This window comes from Chiloscyllium plagiosum, chromosome 44 (genome assembly GCF_004010195.1).
Source record: "Chiloscyllium plagiosum isolate BGI_BamShark_2017 chromosome 44, ASM401019v2, whole genome shotgun sequence".
Lineage (NCBI taxonomy): Eukaryota > Metazoa > Chordata > Chondrichthyes > Orectolobiformes > Hemiscylliidae > Chiloscyllium > Chiloscyllium plagiosum.
In genome coordinates this window covers 9727508-9746143 of record NC_057753.1, presented here as the reverse complement: position 1 = coordinate 9746143, position 18636 = coordinate 9727508, and the positions used below count along the sequence as shown (strand labels likewise).

The 18636-nt window shown below is 46.6% G+C and overlaps 1 long non-coding RNA gene across 9 annotated transcripts in view; it reads right to left on the bottom strand.

The window, feature by feature from the left end:
* The window catches only part of LOC122543557, a 117612-nt gene extending 99407 nt beyond the window's left edge, over positions 1-18205 (bottom strand). For 4 of the 9 annotated variants that reach the window (XR_006310086.1, XR_006310084.1, XR_006310088.1 and 1 more), the window contains exon 1: positions 17688-18024. This is a non-coding gene — a long non-coding RNA (uncharacterized LOC122543557). Of the gene's footprint in view, positions 1-6660; positions 6670-11258; positions 11271-13342; positions 13345-17649; positions 17654-17687 lie in introns of those variants that run through there. The other 5 variants (XR_006310091.1, XR_006310090.1, XR_006310092.1 and 2 more) reach the window with 5 other exon arrangements.
* Positions 18206-18636: the final 431 nt, after the last annotated feature.

Sequence of the window (18636 nt, the reverse complement as noted above, 5' to 3'; positions counted from 1 at the left end):
CACACTTACACACAGCAAGTGATTTGGGCAATAGGACCGCTTCCAGGAGGTCAGACATCAGGCCAGGGTGTGTGATGGGCTTTCTGGAGGAGGTCAAGAAGTCCCTGTGTTTCCATAGGGTTCCAAAATCATGTACAATCCCAAATGCATATCTGCTGTCTGTGTAAATATTCACTGTCCTTCCCTTTGCCTTAACTGAGGCATGTAAGTTGGCTATCAGCTCCGCTGCTTGCACTGACAGATGAGAAGGGAGTGATCCCGCTTTGACTGCCTCATGGGTAGCAGTAAGGATACTGCATGTGGGGCCAGTAGGGTTAATTCACCATAGCTGATTATGTCCCTGGACACTACAACAGCCTTTTCAGCTACAGCCACGGCTCACAGACATTTAGGCAATCCTCCACTATAGGGTTTAGTTTTGCTGAAAAATAAGCTACCGGCCTCAATTTTGCCCCATGATCTTGTAACAGCAGAGATGTCATGCAGCCATGCTTCACATCTACCGTTTGTACAAAAGGCTTGTTTGGATTCAGAATCCCCAGTGTCTGTGTAGTTTGGAGGGTCTTTTTCAATTCAGCAAAGGCACTCTTGGCCTCTGGGGTCCACTGCAACGGACTCTGGCTCAGCAACCCTTTGCCATGGGCTATGTCACTTAGAGATGCCTCATGGGTTGTGTAATGTGGATAAACATTCTACAGTCGGAGCACATGCCCCAAAAAGGACAGCAATTGTTTCTTCGTGTGAGGCTTTGGAATTTGCTGGATTGCTTGAACTCTGTCTTGACCAATGGCCTTCCCTTGTTCAGATATTAAGTGACCTAAGAACTTCACCAGTTGCACAACTTTGTAGCTTTGCGAGACTAGCTTTGTGCCCTTCCCTTGCTGGATGGCAGAGCAATGCAAGGGTATCTTTCTCACATTGTTCCTCTGTTGGTGCTGCTATTAAGCAATCATCTACATACAGCAGAAGCGCTGACCGCGGGGTTAGAACAAGAGTCTCCAGACTCCTGCGTGGAGCCTCATTATATATGGTGGGGGGACTCACAGTAACCTTGACAGTCACGTGTGGGTATACGATTTTCTTTTGAATGAAAAAGTGAACCAGAATTGACTTTCTGGGTGTACCAATACACTAAAGAAGGCATTTGCTAACTCCACAACAGAGAATCATTTACTGTCTGGTGGAATTTGAGCCAATATAGTATAGGGGTTGGGAACATTTGGGGCGTGCGGAACAACAGCGTTATTGACTGCCTGTAGGTCTTGAACAAACCTCCATTCCTCTGGTTCACCCGGAATATTTGCGTTTTTGACCAGAAAAATGGGGGTTCTCGCCAGTGAGTTTTCACAGGGGATTATCACTCCAGCCTTTAGGAGGAATTCAAAGACTGGAGTAATTCCTTCGATAGCCTCTGGTTTTAACGGGTGTTGTGCTCTGCAAGGACGATACTCAGACTTCGGGGTTATTTGTATGGGTTCACAGCCTCGTATGAGCCCCACGTCATGTTTGCCTTTTGCCCACAACTCAGTAGGGACCTTTCTCAATCTTGGGTCCAAGACTTCTACCTTAGGAAAACGCCAATATAGTATAGGGCCACCTTCCTAGGCTCTCCAGGCTAGCGGGGGTTACCTGGACTCCCCTATCTGCTTGAGTTAGCCAATTTAGTTACTTGCTTCCAGGGCGAGTGAATCGCTCACTGAACTTATCGCTGTCTGGCTTAATCGCCATTCATAGACATACATCAGGGCTCCTGAGCCGTATTTTACAGCCTGCACTGGTAAATCTTCTTTTCGTATTACTTGCAAGCCCGTCTGAGCAAATCCAACCCCAGTCTCACTGAGATTCTGAGCCATCAGATTTAAAGAACAGAATTCCGATAACAAAACTGAGAATTGGAATGTTTCCCCATTACTGGGTTTGCACAACAGGGGTAAACAGCAGGCACAACAGGGGTAAACCTCTCTCGTATCACGACTCCTGGTGCACCCATTGAGTTCAGGAACCTTCCACTCCTCTTTATTTGCGTTGACTCTCCGAACTGGTATGATTTAAGGACTGAATAGGTTGCACCTGTACCTACCAAAAAGGTAACTGGTGTACGTTCCACGTATGACATAGAGGTAGGCATCAACTTATACGCATCATTGTTATACTGAACATATGGTCCACGCTCTGCAATCTCAGCACTCACTATGGAGGTGGGACATGTTTCAGTGCCCGTTAGGTTAGTAGAAGAGATTAGCATAAGCGAGTCTTCGTTGCCAAGCATAAAGGAAAGAGGCTCACTAGTCCCTTGTGGGCTGCCCACCTCCACCTTAGCCTTCCCCTATCAGTCACCCTGCTGTCCAGCCTCCAGGGCTGACTGAGGCTGCCTGTGTGGGCACTGCCTCACCCGGTGGTCAATTGCTCCGTAAACAAAGCACCTGCCAGATCTACCTCCTGCCAGTTCCCTTTCCGCGACCTCCACCTCTGCCTCTCCCTTTTCCCGCAGTACCTCCTTCCAACGGCTGGGCGACTATTTGCATCATAGTAAGCTGAGCTTATCCTTCTCTTGGGCCAGCAATTATTCAGCATGTATCGCGTGTTGTGCTATCAAATTGAGCTTTCCCGTGTCCCAGGTAAGAAATATGTCTTTTACCTTTTTTGCTATTTTTGTCCTTCATTCCATTGATGAAGCTGTTCCTCAGGTGAGCCTCATACGGTGTGATTTCTGCTGTTGTTATGTCCTCGGGTGGTGTCAGTCCACTATGGGCATTATGGATTTCAGTGAGGCGCATAAGGGTCTCTCTCTTTCTCTGTGTGTCTTTCTCTCTGTGTGTCTCTGTCTGTCTCTGTCTTTTTTTAGCCAATTTGACTTGCTTTTATCTCCAGAGGTTCCCTCTCATTGGACGCATCCGGGTAAGTCCAACTCAGCCAGTGGTGGTTCCAGGGCTAAAACCACCCTTAAACCTGCTCTCTCTTAAACACTCTAGAGACAGCAATCCTTTCCCTTGAGTTTTACTCTAATACCACGCGAGAGTTCACTGGACCCTCCTCCTGATTTATTTATTCTCTTAGAACGAGTCTCTATGTAGGATTACTTAAGCCACGACTCTTACCCGGAACCTATTCGATTTGGATCCTGGCGCTGGGACGATCCACAGATTCCCAGCTCCCTCGCGTAAAGGGGCCAATTTAGCGCTTGAGATGAAGTGAAAGTCCTTCACCTGGCACCTACACCTCCTGGGAATCTTCAGAATCTTCCCCAGTTTCGGGGTCCTGGGCGAGCCCTCAAGTTTACTGTCATGCAAATTAAATCAACTCGACTATTAGCAAGAGCAAAGAAAAAGTTTATTTTTAACCTCTGCAAAGAGACCTGATACATTGGCAAGACGCCTCATGTAAGGGGCGCCTGATAGCTTTCCCATATTCCCTTTATAATATAATTCGCTTTTCCTTATCAACACCTCAAGGCTAGGAGCATGGAATATTTAGAGTTCCTTTCCATATATGGAGTTGTTTTTCTCATTACTTGACTGTTGCAATGGTAGTTTACTGGCCTTGGAAGTCTGCTGTTAGGTCGGTTTATCCTTACTTTTTTCTGTCTGTCTGCAATGCTTGCCCTCTGCAAAGTCAGGCCCTTACTTCTTTGTTCCCCTATGCTTTTATAGATTTCACAATAAATGTTAATTTTCCATTACACTTCCCAATAAACAAACGTTAAACACAAGCACCCATTTATTTCTAATTTTGTTTCATTTTATTTGCTTGTTAACCCTGCTATGACTACACTCTGTCTGGATGGTTGACAGGCTGGGCGATTGTGGGTTGGGTCTCAATGGACTGAATGTTTTATTGTTCCGGAAGGTGTAACGGGGAGTCAGAGCTTCAGCAGAAATCCAGCAGAGCTAAGAACTGTTCTCAGACAAACATCTAGCTCTGTGGTAACAGGGAGATCAACAGGGGACAGAGAAATCAGGACCTGAAATCCGAGCTGACACCAGACTACCCTGTGATCAGTGCTTTGATTAGCAGTGCCAACCCTCTATCTTTACCTCGCTTCCCATTTGACCAAACCCTCTATATTCAGGATCTAATTTGTGCCATCCTGAAGGCGGGTCTCTGTAAGGAGTCTCTGATCATAATTATTCTCTTCAATGTGTGCAGTCAATTCATTCACTTTTGTTACAATGCAGCATTTATTTATTCTCTTAGAACGAGTCTTTATGTAGGATTACTTAAGGACTCTTACCCGGAACCTATTCGATTTGGATCCTGGCGCTGGGACGATCCACAGATTCAGACACACCATTTTTAGTTTGTTTTTGTGATCCTTAAAATCCAGTTTTGATTGCCGGTATATTTTCTCTCCTTGTCCCTTTCTTTAGATCTCTGATCATTTTCCCACATCACTATACTACTCACCAGCCTTGATTTGGATTGGCCATGCTAAATTGCCCAGAGTGTCCAGGGATGTGCAGGTTAGGTGGACTAGCCAATGGGAAATGCAGGGTTACAGTTTCATAGTAAGAGAAGCAGGAGTAGACCATTTGGCCCATCCAGTCTGCTCCTTCATCGTTAAGATCATGGCTGATCTTTACACTGTCTCAGCTCCTCCTTCCTGCATTATCCCAACTACCCTTAATTCCTCTACCATGCAAAAACCCATCCGACTGCGTCTTGAATATTCTTAATGAAGCTGCCTCTACTGCTTCCTTGGGCAGAGAATTCCATAGATTCACTACTCTCTGGGAAAAGTAGTTCCTCCTCATCTCTGTTCTAAATCCCGTCCTCCAAATCTTTGGGCCTATTCTAATCCACCAGCAGAAATGACTGGATAGGGTACGGCTTCATCCTCACAGTGCAACGAATTCCCACTTTCCACCAAAATCCCAGATGTACTAATTTAGTTGCTTGCTGTCTCACAAATGAAAGATTTCATTGTAACTTCTTCCGGTCCCAGTAAGGGCAAAGCATCTATGAAAGCTGCTCTGAAAGTCCAGTCTTCACAACCACACTTCTGCTTTCACCAAAGATGTTTAGAGTCCTCCACCATGGAAACAGACAGTTCAACCCAAGTCGTCCGTGCCAACCAGATATCCGAAATCAATCGATTCCCATTTGCCAGCATGTGGCCCATGTCCTTCTCAACGCTTCCAACTTATGTACGCACTCAGATGCCTTTTAAATGTTGTAATTGTTCCAGCCTCCTCCACTTCCCCTGACAGCTCATTCTATACATGCACCACCCTCTGCATGAAAACGTTGTCCCTTAGGTCCCTTTTAAGTCTTTCCCCTCTCACCTCTAACATATGCCCTCGAGTTTGGACTCCCCTACCCTGGGGAAAAGACCTTGTGTATTCATCCTATCCATGCCCCTTATAAATGTCGACAAGTTTACCCCTCAGCCTCCGACACTTCAGGGAAAATTTCCCTGGCTTATTCAACCTCTCCAACTCTGGTAACAGTCTTGTAAATCTTTCTAACCCCTTTCAAAGTTTCACAAATTCTTTCCTACATCTGGGAGACCAGAACTGAACGCAGTATTCCAAAACAGGCGAAAACAATGTACAGCCACAACATGACGTCCCAATGCCTATAGTCAATGCTCTGACCAATAAAGGAAAGCATACTATATGCCTTCTTCACTATCCTATCTACCTGCGACTCCACTTTCAGGGAACTATGAACCTGCACTCCAAGGTCTCTTTATTCTGCAACACTCCCCTTAACTGTGTCAGTCCTGCCTGGATTGCTTGACCAAAATTCAAACCTGACATTTCTGTACTGCCACTGCTCGGCCAATCCAATGAATTCTAATTTATAGTGAACTCTCTTATTCCCGAGAAACTAAAAATCTCCATCCCACACACTCCCTTGGTTTTCACTTTTCTGAAAGTGGGAGAATACGGTTGAGAAAACGTATCAGCTATGATTGAATGGTCTGGGCAAACCTGATGGGCTGAATGGCCTAATTTCTGCTCCTATGTCCTATGGTCTCTTGCTGTCAAGGACACAAAGTGAGAGAATGGAAGCAGGAGTTGGCCATTTGGTCTTTTGACCCTGCATCAGTATTGAACACATCATAACTGGATATGGATCTATCTACATCAAGGTGGATAGGCTGGGACTTTTTCACTGGAGCATAGACTGTTGAGAGGTGACCTTATCGAGGTTTATAAAATCATGGGGGGGGAAATAGATGAGCTGAACGGCAGGCGTTGTTTCCTTTGGGTGGTGGTTTCAAGATTAGAAAGCAAATTTTGAACATGAGTGGAGAAAGATTTTTAAAAGTCTTCAGGGGCACCATGTTTTTTTCATACAGAGTGGTTCATGTGTGGGATGAATGTCCAGAGGAAGTGGTGGATGCAGGTAGAGTTACAATGTTTTAAAAGACATTTAATAAAGTACATAAATAGGAAAGGTTTGGAGGGATATGAGCCAAACACAGGCAGGTGGGACTAGTTTGGTTTGAGAACAGAGTCAGCATGGACAAGTTGGACTGAAGGGTCTGTTTCTGTGCTGTCTGACTCTGTAACTGTTCTGTACTGGTCTTAAAATCGTTTTCTTGCCTTTCTCCATAAGCATCCACTTCTTTGTTGTTCCAAAATCAGCTGAACTCAGCCTTGAATATATTCAAGGACCCCCCCTAACTGCAGGAAGACATCCCCACTTCTGAACTCAATTCCTCTTGCTGATATATACCACTTGCCTTGCTGATTCTGCTTGCTGCATCTGTCTGACAACTGGCATTGACTGGTGTAGAGGGACGCTGAGGCCACTTTGTACACCCACACATCATTCCTGATGAAGGAACTGTGCCCGAAACGTCGAGTCTCCTGCTCCTTGGATGCTGCTTGACCTACTGTGCTTTTCCTGCACCACACTTTTTGACTCTGATCTCGAGCATCTGCAGTTCTCACTTCCTCCGCATCCAAATACATCTCCATTTAAACAATGCACCTGCTTTCTGTTTTTTTTTTACACAGCAAAAGCTATGACTTCACATTGCCATGTGTTTGCCAATTGTGGTCTTCTCTACATTGGGAAGACCAAGCGTAAACTTGGGGAATGGTTTGCCAGGCATCGCAGCCAGGTCTTCAGAGGCTGTACGGACTTCCCAGTCACCACCCGTTTTCTTTCCCGTTCCCACTCCCTTTCTGACATGACCATCTTTGGCCTCCTCCATTGCCACAACAAACCAAACCACAAATTGGAGGAACAACACCTCATTTTCCTCCTGAGCAGTCCACAGCCCAGAGGATTCAACATTTGAATTCTCCAATTCAAATAACCTCCCTTCCCATCCCCAACTCCCTTCCCAGTCCTTTCCACTCCTCCCTGCCACAACCCTTGTGATGAAAGGCTTATGCCCGAAATGTTGATTCTCCTGCTGCTCGGATGCTGCCTGACCTGCTGTGCTTTTCCAGCAACACACTCTCGACACTGAGTTAGGATACCTGATCGGCATGAACGCGTTGGACCAAAGAATCCGTTTCCGAGCTGTACAAATCTTATGACTCTAAGTAATAAAAAGTATACTTTGACAAATAACAAACTATATCCATGTTAACAAGGCTTAGTACACCACTGTGCTTTACTAACCATTCTCAACAGGTCCTGCCCCTTCAGTGACTGGGTAACATATACATGTTGGTGCATAATCTCCTTCACTAGTATTTACACACTACCCTAAGCAATTGCACAAGTAACAGCAAGAGTAAACAGCACAAGGATTAAAAAACAGTGAGGGTAAACAGCACAAGCCCCAGTAAAAGCAGATGGAAAGTCAGTGTAAAATGTCACTATGACAGGACAGGCTACACGTTCCTTCCCCTCTGTTCCCCAACCTGCCTCACCTTTCACATCCTGGGCCAGTACCTTCCAGGTGGGTGTCTGCCCGGCCGCATGGTATTCTGTACGTTTCAATTAGACCTACCTGAGTATGGGCCTGTTTATTAGCATGAGCCAGACTGAGGTACAGCAGGGATTAGGTTCAGCAAAGTGAGAATGGAGGGGGTGTGTGGGGGATGGAGATTTTCAGCTTCAAGGGAATAAGGGAGGAAAGATAGTTTGCTGTAGATTAGAATTGATTGAGGGGCCGAGGAGTGGCAGATGGGGTTTAATTTAGAGAAATGTGAAGTATTGCATTTTAGACAAGCAATCCAGGCAGGACTGGCACAGTTAAGGGGAGTGTTGTTGAACAAAGAGACCTTGGAGTGCAGGTTCATAGATGCTGCCTGACCTGCTGTGCTTTTCCAGCACTACACTCTCGACACTGAGTTAGGATACCTGGTCGGCATGAACGGGTTGGACCAAAGGATCTGTTTCCGAGCTGTACAACTCTATGACTCTAAATAATAAAAAGTATACTTTGACAAATAACAAACTATATCCATGTTAACAAGGCTTGGTACATCACATGCTTTACTAACCATTCTCAACAGGTCCTGCCCCTTCAGTGACTGGCACAAGGATTAAACAAACAGTGAGGGGTAAACAGCACAAGGATTAAACAAACAGTGAGAGGGAAACAGCACAAGGATTAAACACACAGTGAGGGTAAAAAGCACAAGCCCCAGTAAAAGCAGATGGAAAGTCAGTGTAAAATGTCACTATGACAGGACAGGCTACACGTTCCTTCCCCTCCGTTCCCCAACCTGCCTCACCTTTCACGTCCTGGGCCAGTACCTTCCAAGTGGGTGTCTGCCCAGCCACATGGTATTCTTTACGTTTCAATTAGACCTACTGAGTATGGGCCTGTTTATTAGCATGAGCCAGACACTTCAGAATGAGGTACAGCAGGGATTAGGTTCAGCAAAGTGAGAATGGAGGGGGTGTGTGGGGGATGGAGACTTTCAGCTTCAAGGGAATAAGGGAGGAAAGATAGTTTGCTATAGATTAGAATTGATTGAGGGGCCGAGGAGTGGCAGATGGGGTTTAATTTAGAGAAATGTGAAGTATTGCATTTTAGACAAGCAATCCAGGCAGGACTGGCACAGTTAAGGGGAGTGTTGTTGAACAAAGAGACCTTGGAGTGCAGGTTCATAGTTCCTTGAAAGTGGAGTCACAGGTAGATAGGACAGTGAAGAAGGTGTTTGGTATGAGCCTTTATTGGTCAGAGCATAGAGTACAGGAGTCGGAAGGTCATGTTGTGGCCATGCAGGGCATTGGCGAGGCCACTTTTGGAATATTGTGTTCAGTTCTGGTCTCCCTGCTATAGGAAACATGTGTGAAACCTTGAAAGATTTACAAGGCTGTTGCCAGATTTGGAGGGTTTGAGCTACAAGGAGAGGCTGAATAGGCCGGGAATATTTACCCTGGAGCATCCGAGGCCGAGGGGTGATCTTATGTTTGTAAGTGGCATGAATAGGGTGAATACCCAAAGTCTTTTCCCCAGGGTAGGGGAGTCCAAAACTAGAGGGCATACATTTGAGATGAAAGGGGAATGATTTAAAAGGGAGCTGAGGGGCAACCTTTTCACAGAGGGTGTTGGATGTATGAAACGAACTGCCAGAGGAAGTGGTGGAGACTGGTGGAATTACAACATTTTAAAAGTCATCTGGATGTCGGTCTGTTCTCAGCTCTGCTGAAGCTTTGACCCTCCTTTTATACCTTCCGGAACAATAAAACATTCAGCAATCAAGACCCAACCCACAATCTCCCAGCCTATCAACCATCCAGACACAGTGTGCAGTCATAGCAGGGAATTGAACAAGAAAATGGAACAAACCTAGAAATGAATAGGTGTTCATGCTTAGTGTTTGTTCATTTGGAAGTAAACCAGAAATAGGACTCTCCTAGGATTTGTATGGTGCCCTATTTGGGGAAATTTGTCTCCTTTACATCTAACTATTAGTACCCAGCTATGATTTACAACAATATTGACAGCAACAGAAATAAAGTATCTGTTATCAAACAGACACAGAAATATACAGCACAGAAATAGACTTTTTTTTCTCTCATGCACACACACACACTTAAAAGTCCATGGGGGTGAATTTGAACTTGGAAAATGATAAATGCAGATACATTCTATTTTGCTCAAAAATGCACAATCTGCAGGCAGTCAATCCATGTAATAGGTTGTAAATTCTGGAATAGGTTTGGAAATAGAACCAGTCTGACTCAAGATTGGGACACAGACAGACTCTGACCTCACCTTTAATGCATTGTCTGAGCTGAGATGTCACAGTTTGCTATAAAATCTTAAGTTATCTTGAAAAAGTGACCTACAAGAATTTCTGAGATTTACATAGTAATAATAACTGTAACCCATTCTAAAAGATGAAACAGGTTTGTTCAATACATCATTTCAGTGGCAGGACACTGCAATGTTTTTCTCTATATCTGTGTCTTAGATTAGATTACTTAGTGTGGAAACAGGCCCTTCAGCCCAACAAGTCCACACCGACCCTCCGAAGAGCAACTCACCCAGACCCATTCTCCTACATTTACCCCTTCACCTAACACTACAGGCAATTTAGCATGGCCAATTCACCTGGCCTGCACATCTTTGTACTGTGGGAGGAAACCAGAGCACCCAGAGGGTGCCCACATAGACACGGGGAGAATGTGCAAACTCCACACAGACAGTTGCCTGAGGCAGGAATTGAACCCGGATCTCTGGTGCTGTGAGGCAGCAGTGCTAACCACCGTGTCGCCCTTATGATCTTATTCATCCACAACCACCTGATGATGGATCAGCACTCTGAAAGCGAGTGCTTCCAAATAAACCTGTTGAACTATGACCCGATGTTGTGTGATTTTTTAACTTCGTCCAGGTTAGGATGGATTGACCATGTTAAATTACATAGTGCCCAGGGATGTGCAGGTTAGGTGCATTAATCAGGGGGTAAATGTTGAGCAATAGGGGTTAGGGAATGGGTGTGGCTGGGTTACCCGTCGGAGGGACAGTGTGGAATATTTGGGCCGAGTGGCCTGCTTCCACACTGTGGGGATTCTCTGAAGAGAAGGGATTGTCACAAACTTTTATTTTTGCTTCCCAAAATCAGACCTGCTCACTCTCAGCAGTATCCCAATGTTGTGAAAGATATTAACTTTCAGGTGGAGTTATCCAAAATTCAGAGAGATGTCAGTCTTAATGCTTTTGCTTTTCTGCACCTGTGAGATCCTGAATCAGCACCTTCAGGAGAATTGGTTAGAGCGGAGTGAGAACAGAGGGGGAGAGAGAGTGGGATAGTGCTTTCAATTTTGTGGAATGTTCCACAGAAAGTAGAATTGCTTGTTCAGAATTCCCACACTGGACTGACAGTGATGACTTTTGTAATCTCTTTTTACAGAGTATTTGAAGATCTGAAGATGGAAGTTTAAAAATCATCAGATGAAGGCCTTATACCCGAAATGTTGACTCTTCTGCTCCTCGGATGCTGCCTGACCTGCTGTGCTTTACCAGCGCTGCACTTTTTGACTCTGACTCTCCAGCGTCTGCAGTCCACACTTTGACGTCAATGTCTGACAATCACTCAATCCATCGGGATTGCAACTGTTTTCAACTATGATTCTGTGAGAAGGAGCAAAGCTTTGTGGTTCCTGTTTGAGTACGTTTTCAGCATCAGTGGGACTGGATGAGAGACCCTACCATTGCAATACAAGGAGCATGGAGCCTGGAACAGTTATACAGCCTGGAAAGAGGAATTCACATCAGGGAAGGGCTGTACACACATTTGTGTGCAGCTGAAGTTTTGGCCCTGGAGAAACCTGAGGAATCCCGCCCCATGGAGAAACGGTGGAAATGTGACGACTGTGGGAAAGGCTTCTGTGTCCCGTCTGCCCTGGAGATTCATCAGCGCAGTCACACTGGGGAGAGGCCGTTCTCCTGTCCCGAGTGTGGGAAGGCCTTCATCAATTCCTCCAACCTGCTGACCCACCAGCAGGTCCACAAAGGGGAGAGGCCCTTCAGCTGCCCTGAGTGTGGGAAGGCCTTTACCCAGGCCTCCATCCTGCTGACCCACCGGCGGATCTACACAAGGGAGAGGCCCTTCAGCTGCCCAGAGTGCGAGAAGGCCTTCAGCCATTCCTCTGCTCTGCTGACCCATCAGCTGGTCCACACGGGGGAGAGGCCCTTCAGCTGCCCCCAGTGCGGGAAGGCCTTCACCCAGGCCTCCAACTTGCTAACCCACCGGCGAATCCACACGGGGAGAGGCCATTCTTCTGTCCTAAGCGTGGGAAGGTCTTCATCAATTCCTCCAACCTACTGACCCACCAGCGGCTCCACACAGGGGAGAGGCTCATCAGTTGCCCCAAGTGCAGGAAGGCCTAGAGTGATTCTTCTGCCTTTCTGAGGCACCAGCAGCTCCACACGGGTGAGAGACCCTTCAGCTTCCCCAGTGCGGGAAGGCCTTCAGCAATTCCTCCAACTTGCTGAGGCATGAGCGGCTCCACATCGGGGAGAGGCCCTTCAGCTACTCAGAGTGTGGGAAGGCCTTCAGTGATTCCTCTGCCTTGCTGACCCACCAACTGATTCACACAGGGGGAGAGGCCCTTCAGCTGCCCAGAGTGCGGGAAGGCCTTTACCCACGCCTCCACCCTGCTGACCCACACGGGGGAAGATGCCCTTCAGCTGCCCTGAGTGTGGGAAGGCCTTCACCCGCTCCTCCACACCTGTGAGTTCACAAGCCATTGCAGGGCGATTGAAGGACTAACGGCCGTCATTACCGACTGGACTATCAACCCAATTCCAGGGCTCCCGGTTCGATTCCCACCGCGACAGACGGTGAATTGGAATTTAACGATTAAACCATTGACGGTGGGCTGGGGTGGAAGAAAACCCCCATCTGATTCACTCAGTTCCTTTTTAGGGAAGGAAACTGTCGTTGTGGGAGAGGATTCACTCAGTCGTCCCAGCTGCATCCTTTACCCAGTCTGGCCTACACGTAACTCCAGACCCACAGCAGTGTGGTTGACTCCACACAGCCCACTACACTACAGAAACTGGAGTTTCTGCCGATTCTCCTGTTCCCTGGATGCTGCCTGACCTGCTGCGCTTTTCCAGCAACACATTTTCAGCTCTACACAGCCCATCCAACTTACTTGGAGACAGGGTATGGGTTGAAATTGCTGAATGAGACAATACTTCCTCCGGGTTAAGGCTGTACCAAGGATCCAATTACAAAAGGACAACTTGGTGGTGACCAATAATGAAGAAAGTGAGGGGTTGGAGGGGGTGTGTGCACTTTGACCTTGAACTGTTTTTTAAAAATTGCTACTTTTTGTACGCTTTTCTGCTGGGAGCTTCTGAAGCTGTAACAAGGTTGGGTTGCAATAAAGATTACCTGAACTTCACGCCGAGTTCAGACTCTCATTGAGAGCTTTGAACTGCAACAGGTTGTTGTTTTAAAACTGCTCATTTCTTACAGGTGAAACTGAGAACTGCAGATGCTAGAGATTAGAGTGGTGCTGGCAAAGCACAGCAGGTCAGGCAGCATCCGAGGAACAGGAAAATCGACATTTCGGGCAACGTTGATGTTCCTGCTCCTCTGATGCTGCCTGATCTGCTGTGCTCATTTCTTATAACCTCCTGTACTATGTTTCCAATGTTGTGTATCGGTTGGAGCAGTGAATGAGTAGCCAGTATCGTTAGAAATTGTAAATTTTTCAGGAGTGCAGGTACTACATCATGTCATCGGCATTGTACAGTTTCCTGGCAGCGCTGGGAAGTGTGGGCTGTGTCCACTCAGGTGGATAAAGTTAAAAGTCACATAACACCTGATTAAAGTCCAACAGGTTTATTTGGAAGCACTTGGTTTCAGAATGCTGCTCCTGTGGAGTTGTGGAGCAGGATCATAAGACACCGAATTTAGAGCAAAAGCTCACAGTGTCATACAACTGATAGACTAATCCACAATCTACTTTTGTATCCTTTCATTTTTTACCATGGGTTGCAGATTTCAGTTCGTTAATATGTAAACCCCTGAACTATTTTTAATTCACCTTCTCGAGATGATTTAAAGTTTTATAAAAATAGGTGACATCTCAGCTCAGATACTGCAAAAAAGGTGTGAGGTTCAAGTCAATATCCCAATCTTGAATCAGACTGGTTCTATTAACCAAAGTAGGAATTTATAAAATATTACATGGATTGACTGCCTGCAGTTTGTGTGCTTTTTGAGGAAAATTGAATATATCTGCAAATATAATTCTGCAAATGCAAATTCATCCATAGACTTGTGTGTGCATGCGAGTTTATGCATTCATGCATGCTAATGAAGTGTGTGTTTGATGGAGTATAAGCCTATGAGATGGTGTGAATGTTGGGGGGGTGTGTCTGAGAGAGTGACAGACGATGGCAAGAGGTTGCATTTTACTAAAACAAGGAAGGACAGGACTTGTACAGTTAATGGTAGGACCCTGCGTCGTCTTGTAGAACAGAGAGACATGGGGTGGGATGGAGGGGTTCAGATACATAAAGTTAAAAATCACACCAGCAGGTTGAAAGGACGAGTTTCTTTATTGGGTGTTTGTGGAGCAGGATCATAAGACACAACCACCTGATGGAGAAGCAGCGCTCCAAAAGCTGTGCTTCCAAACCAGCCTGTTGGGAGTATGACCTGGTGTTGTGTGAATTTTAACTTTGTACACCCCAGTCCAACACCAGCCTCTCCAAATTAGGTACATAATTCTTTGAAAGTTGCATCATTGCAACAAGGTGGTGAAAGAAGCGTTTAGCACACCTGCCTTCATTGTTCACGCTGTTCAGAGTAGGAGTTGGGACATCACTTGGGGTTGTACAGGAGATTGGTGAAGCCACTTTTAGAGCACGGAGCACAGTTCTGGTCGCCTTATTGACGACCACAGATGGAGGAGTCCAAGGATCTGCATGTCCTTGGTGGAGTGGGAGGGGGAGTTGAAGTGTTGAGCCACGGGGTGGTTGGGTTGGTTGGTCCGAGTGTCCCAGAGGTGTTCTCTGAAACATTCCGCAAGTAGGCGGCCTGTCTCCCCAATCGCCAGACCATAGCAAGACGACGGCTGGAGGAAGAGCGCCTCATCTTCCACCTAGGAACCCTCCAGCCACAAGGGATGAACTCAGATTTCTCTAGTTTCCTCATTTCCCCTCCCCCCCACCTTGTCTCAGTCAAATCCCTCGAACTCAGCACCACCTTCCTAACCTGCAATCTTCTTCCTGACCTCTCCGCCCCCACCCTCACCTTTACCTCCTTCCACCTATCGCATTTCCAACGCCCCTCCCCCAAGTCCCTCCTCCCTACCTTTTATCTTAGCCTGCTGGACACACTTTCCTCATTCCTGAAGAAGGGCTCATGCCCGAAACGTTGATTCTCCTGCTCCTTGGATGCTGCCTCACCTGCTGCGCTTTTCCAGCAACACATTTTCAGCTCTGATCTCCAGCATCTGAAGTCCTCACTTTCTCCTAAAAGGTTTCCATATCCAGACAGTGGTTCATGTATGGAATGAATGTCCAGAGGAAGTGGTGGATGCACGTACAGATGCAACGTTTAAAAGATATTTGGATAAGTAAATGAATAGGCACGATGCGGAGGGATATGAGCCAAACACTGGCAAGTGGCACTAGTTTAGTTTGAGAACATAGTCAGCATGGAATAGTGGGAATGAAGGGTCTGTTTCTGTGCTGTCTGACTGTAACTGTTCTGTCGTGGTCATAAAACCATTTTCTTGCCTTCCACTTTAAACGTGTCTACAGTACCTGCATCCAAAACATAAACCACTCAAAAAAAAACACCTCATCCACACAACATAAAAATCCACACTTTGCTGTTCAAAAATCAGACAAACTCAGCCATGAATATATTTAATGCATGAAGATATCCTCACTTCTACTCCCAGTTCATCCTGCTAATATACCACTTGCCTTGCTGATTGTTTGTCTTACCTGTCTGACAACTGGCAGTGACTGGTATAGAAGGACGCTGAGAATTAACCTTATAGAGGTTTGTAAGGGGCATGGAGAGTCAATACCCAAGGCCTTTTCCTCCAAGGTAGGAGAGTCCAGAACTAAAAAGTGGTATAGCTTTTAGGTGAGTGGGGAAAGGGACATGAGGGGAAACCTTTTCACACAGAGTGTGGTGCATGTATGGGACTGCCAGAGGAAGTGGTGGAGGCTGGAACGAGTACAACATTTAAAAGGTATCTGGATGGGTATATGAACAGGAAGGGTTTAGAGGGATATGGGCCACATGTAGGCAAATGAGACCAGATTAATTTAGGATATCTGGTCAGCACCGACGAGTTGGGCCGAAGGGTCTCTTTCTATGCTGTAATACTGGAATTGTCTTCGGTGGATGCAGAAGTGTGGTTGTGAAGACTGGACTTTCAGAGCAGCTTTCCAAGATGTTTTGCCCTTACTGGGAGCAAAACAAGTTATAATGAAGTCTTTCGTTTGTGAGACAGCAACTGAATGAGGGAGTACATCTGGGAGTTTGGTGAAAAGTGAGAATTCATTGCACTGTGGGGATAAAGCCATACCCTATCCAGTCATTTCTGCTGGTGGATGAGACCAGGCCTCAAGTTGAGGGGGCCTGGACTGAGATGAGGAGGAACTTGCTATTCCCATAACTTCATTAAGTATATTCAAGACACAGATGGAATTAAGGGTAGTTGAGACAATGCAGGGAGGAGGAGCTGAGCCGATGGATATATCAGCCATCATCTTAATGATTGGTGGAGCAGGCTGGACGGGCCAAATGGCTGACTCCTGCTGCTTTTACTATGAAACTATAATTCTGCATTTCCCATGGCTAACTCACCTAACTTGCACATCCCTGGACATTATGAGCAATTTAGCATAGCCCATCCAAATCAGCTGACAATCTCCATCCCACACACACTCCCTCCATTCTCACTGTTGATGTCCTGGACACAGTGAGAATTGGGAGGAATAGGCCATTTGGTCTTTCCAGCACTGAACAATTGGATATGAATCTACTGCGACTGAGGCGGATAGGCTGAGACTGTTTCACTGGAAGAAAGTGAGGGCTGCAAGAGTGTGGTGCACAGCATCTGAGGAGCAGAGGAGAGGACTTGGAGGTACAGTGAGAGAGGGACTGACTGTGATCTTTGTAGAGAGGGGAGGAGATCTACTTCTAGGTAGGTATCGTCGGAAGAGACTTTATAGTGAAGTTGAAATCAACTCAGAGAAAGTGAGGACTGCAGATGCTGGAGATAACAGTTGAGAACATTGTACTGGAAAAGCACAGCAGGTTGTGCAGCATCCGAGGAGCAGGAGAATCTTTTGATTCCTGATGAAGGGCTGATGCCCGAAACGCCAATTCTGTTGCTCCTCGGATGCTGCCTGACCTGTTGTGCTTTTCCAGCACTACACTCTTCACACTAATTTGGGATATCTGGTTGGCATGGACAGGTTGGACCAAAGGATCTGTTTCCGAGCTGTACAACTCTTATGACTAAATAATAAAAAGTATACTTTGACAAATAACAAACTATATCCATGTTAACAAGGCTGAGTACACCACATGGTTTACTAACCATTCTCAACAGGTCCTGCCCCTACAATGACTGAGGAACATATACATGCTGGTGCATAATCTCCTTCACTAGTATTTACACATTCGCCCTAAGCAATTTCACAAGTAACATTGAGGGTAAAAGCACAAGCCCCAGTAAAAGCAGATGGAAAGTGAGTGTAAAATGTCACTATGACAGGACAGGCCGCACATTCCTTCCCCTCCGTCCCCCTCTACAACCTGCCTCACCTTTCACCTCCCGGGCCCAGTACCTTCCAGGTGGCCCCATAGTTGACACAGGGGCCGCCCCACGACCAGTAGAACTCCACCACCCAGGCGGCCGACGAGTTCCCAAGCAGGCCCTTAACCCCATCCGCCTCCAGAATGCTCACCGGCTCCTGCCTGCTGTACAGCCGGCCGGTGTGGCCGTGACACAGCAGCTGCGCCAGGAAGGCGGCGGTGCCCAGTGACGGGTGTCTGCCCCGGGCCGCACGGCGCCATTTTCCTAACGGCCGCCCTCCCGCCGCTTCCCCGCTCGAGCGACTTCTCCTCCCAACCGCCTCCGCGTGACGTCTGCACGGGGGATGGGCGGGGCCGGGGAGCCTCACCGTCACCAAGCAACAGCCACCTCGCGCTACAACTGCTCATTCACAAAAACAAACTCTCCTGTCTCGCTCTGCAGCTGCAGGGGGGACACTGCCACGTTTCCAGGAGCCCTGTCTACATTGGGAAAGCTCACGGCTCAATTTAAACACATATTCCGACATATAACGATACCTCGTCATATCTAAAGGGGGAAATCTGCATTTTAAAGGGACATGGACATTTTAACGGGCTATTTCTGCAAATAAAGAGATTTAAATGGGGGACAAGATTATATTTCAAAGGGATGTGAGCACATTCAAAGGGATATCTTAATATGTAAAGTGACGCAGTATCTAAATGTATCCACATTGTCGGGATTCTATGATTCCACCCACAAAGGAGCATTTTATCGGCATCTATCCTGTCAAGCCCCTATCAGACTTCTGTTGGTTTCAATAAGATCACTTCTGGTTCATTGAGGCATACAGCACAGAAACAGACCCTTCGGTCCAACTCCTCCATGCCGACCAGGATTCCCCAAACTAAACTAGCCCGACTTGCCTCCGTTTGGCTGATATCCCTCTTAAACCTTTCTCTTCAATGTACCCATCTA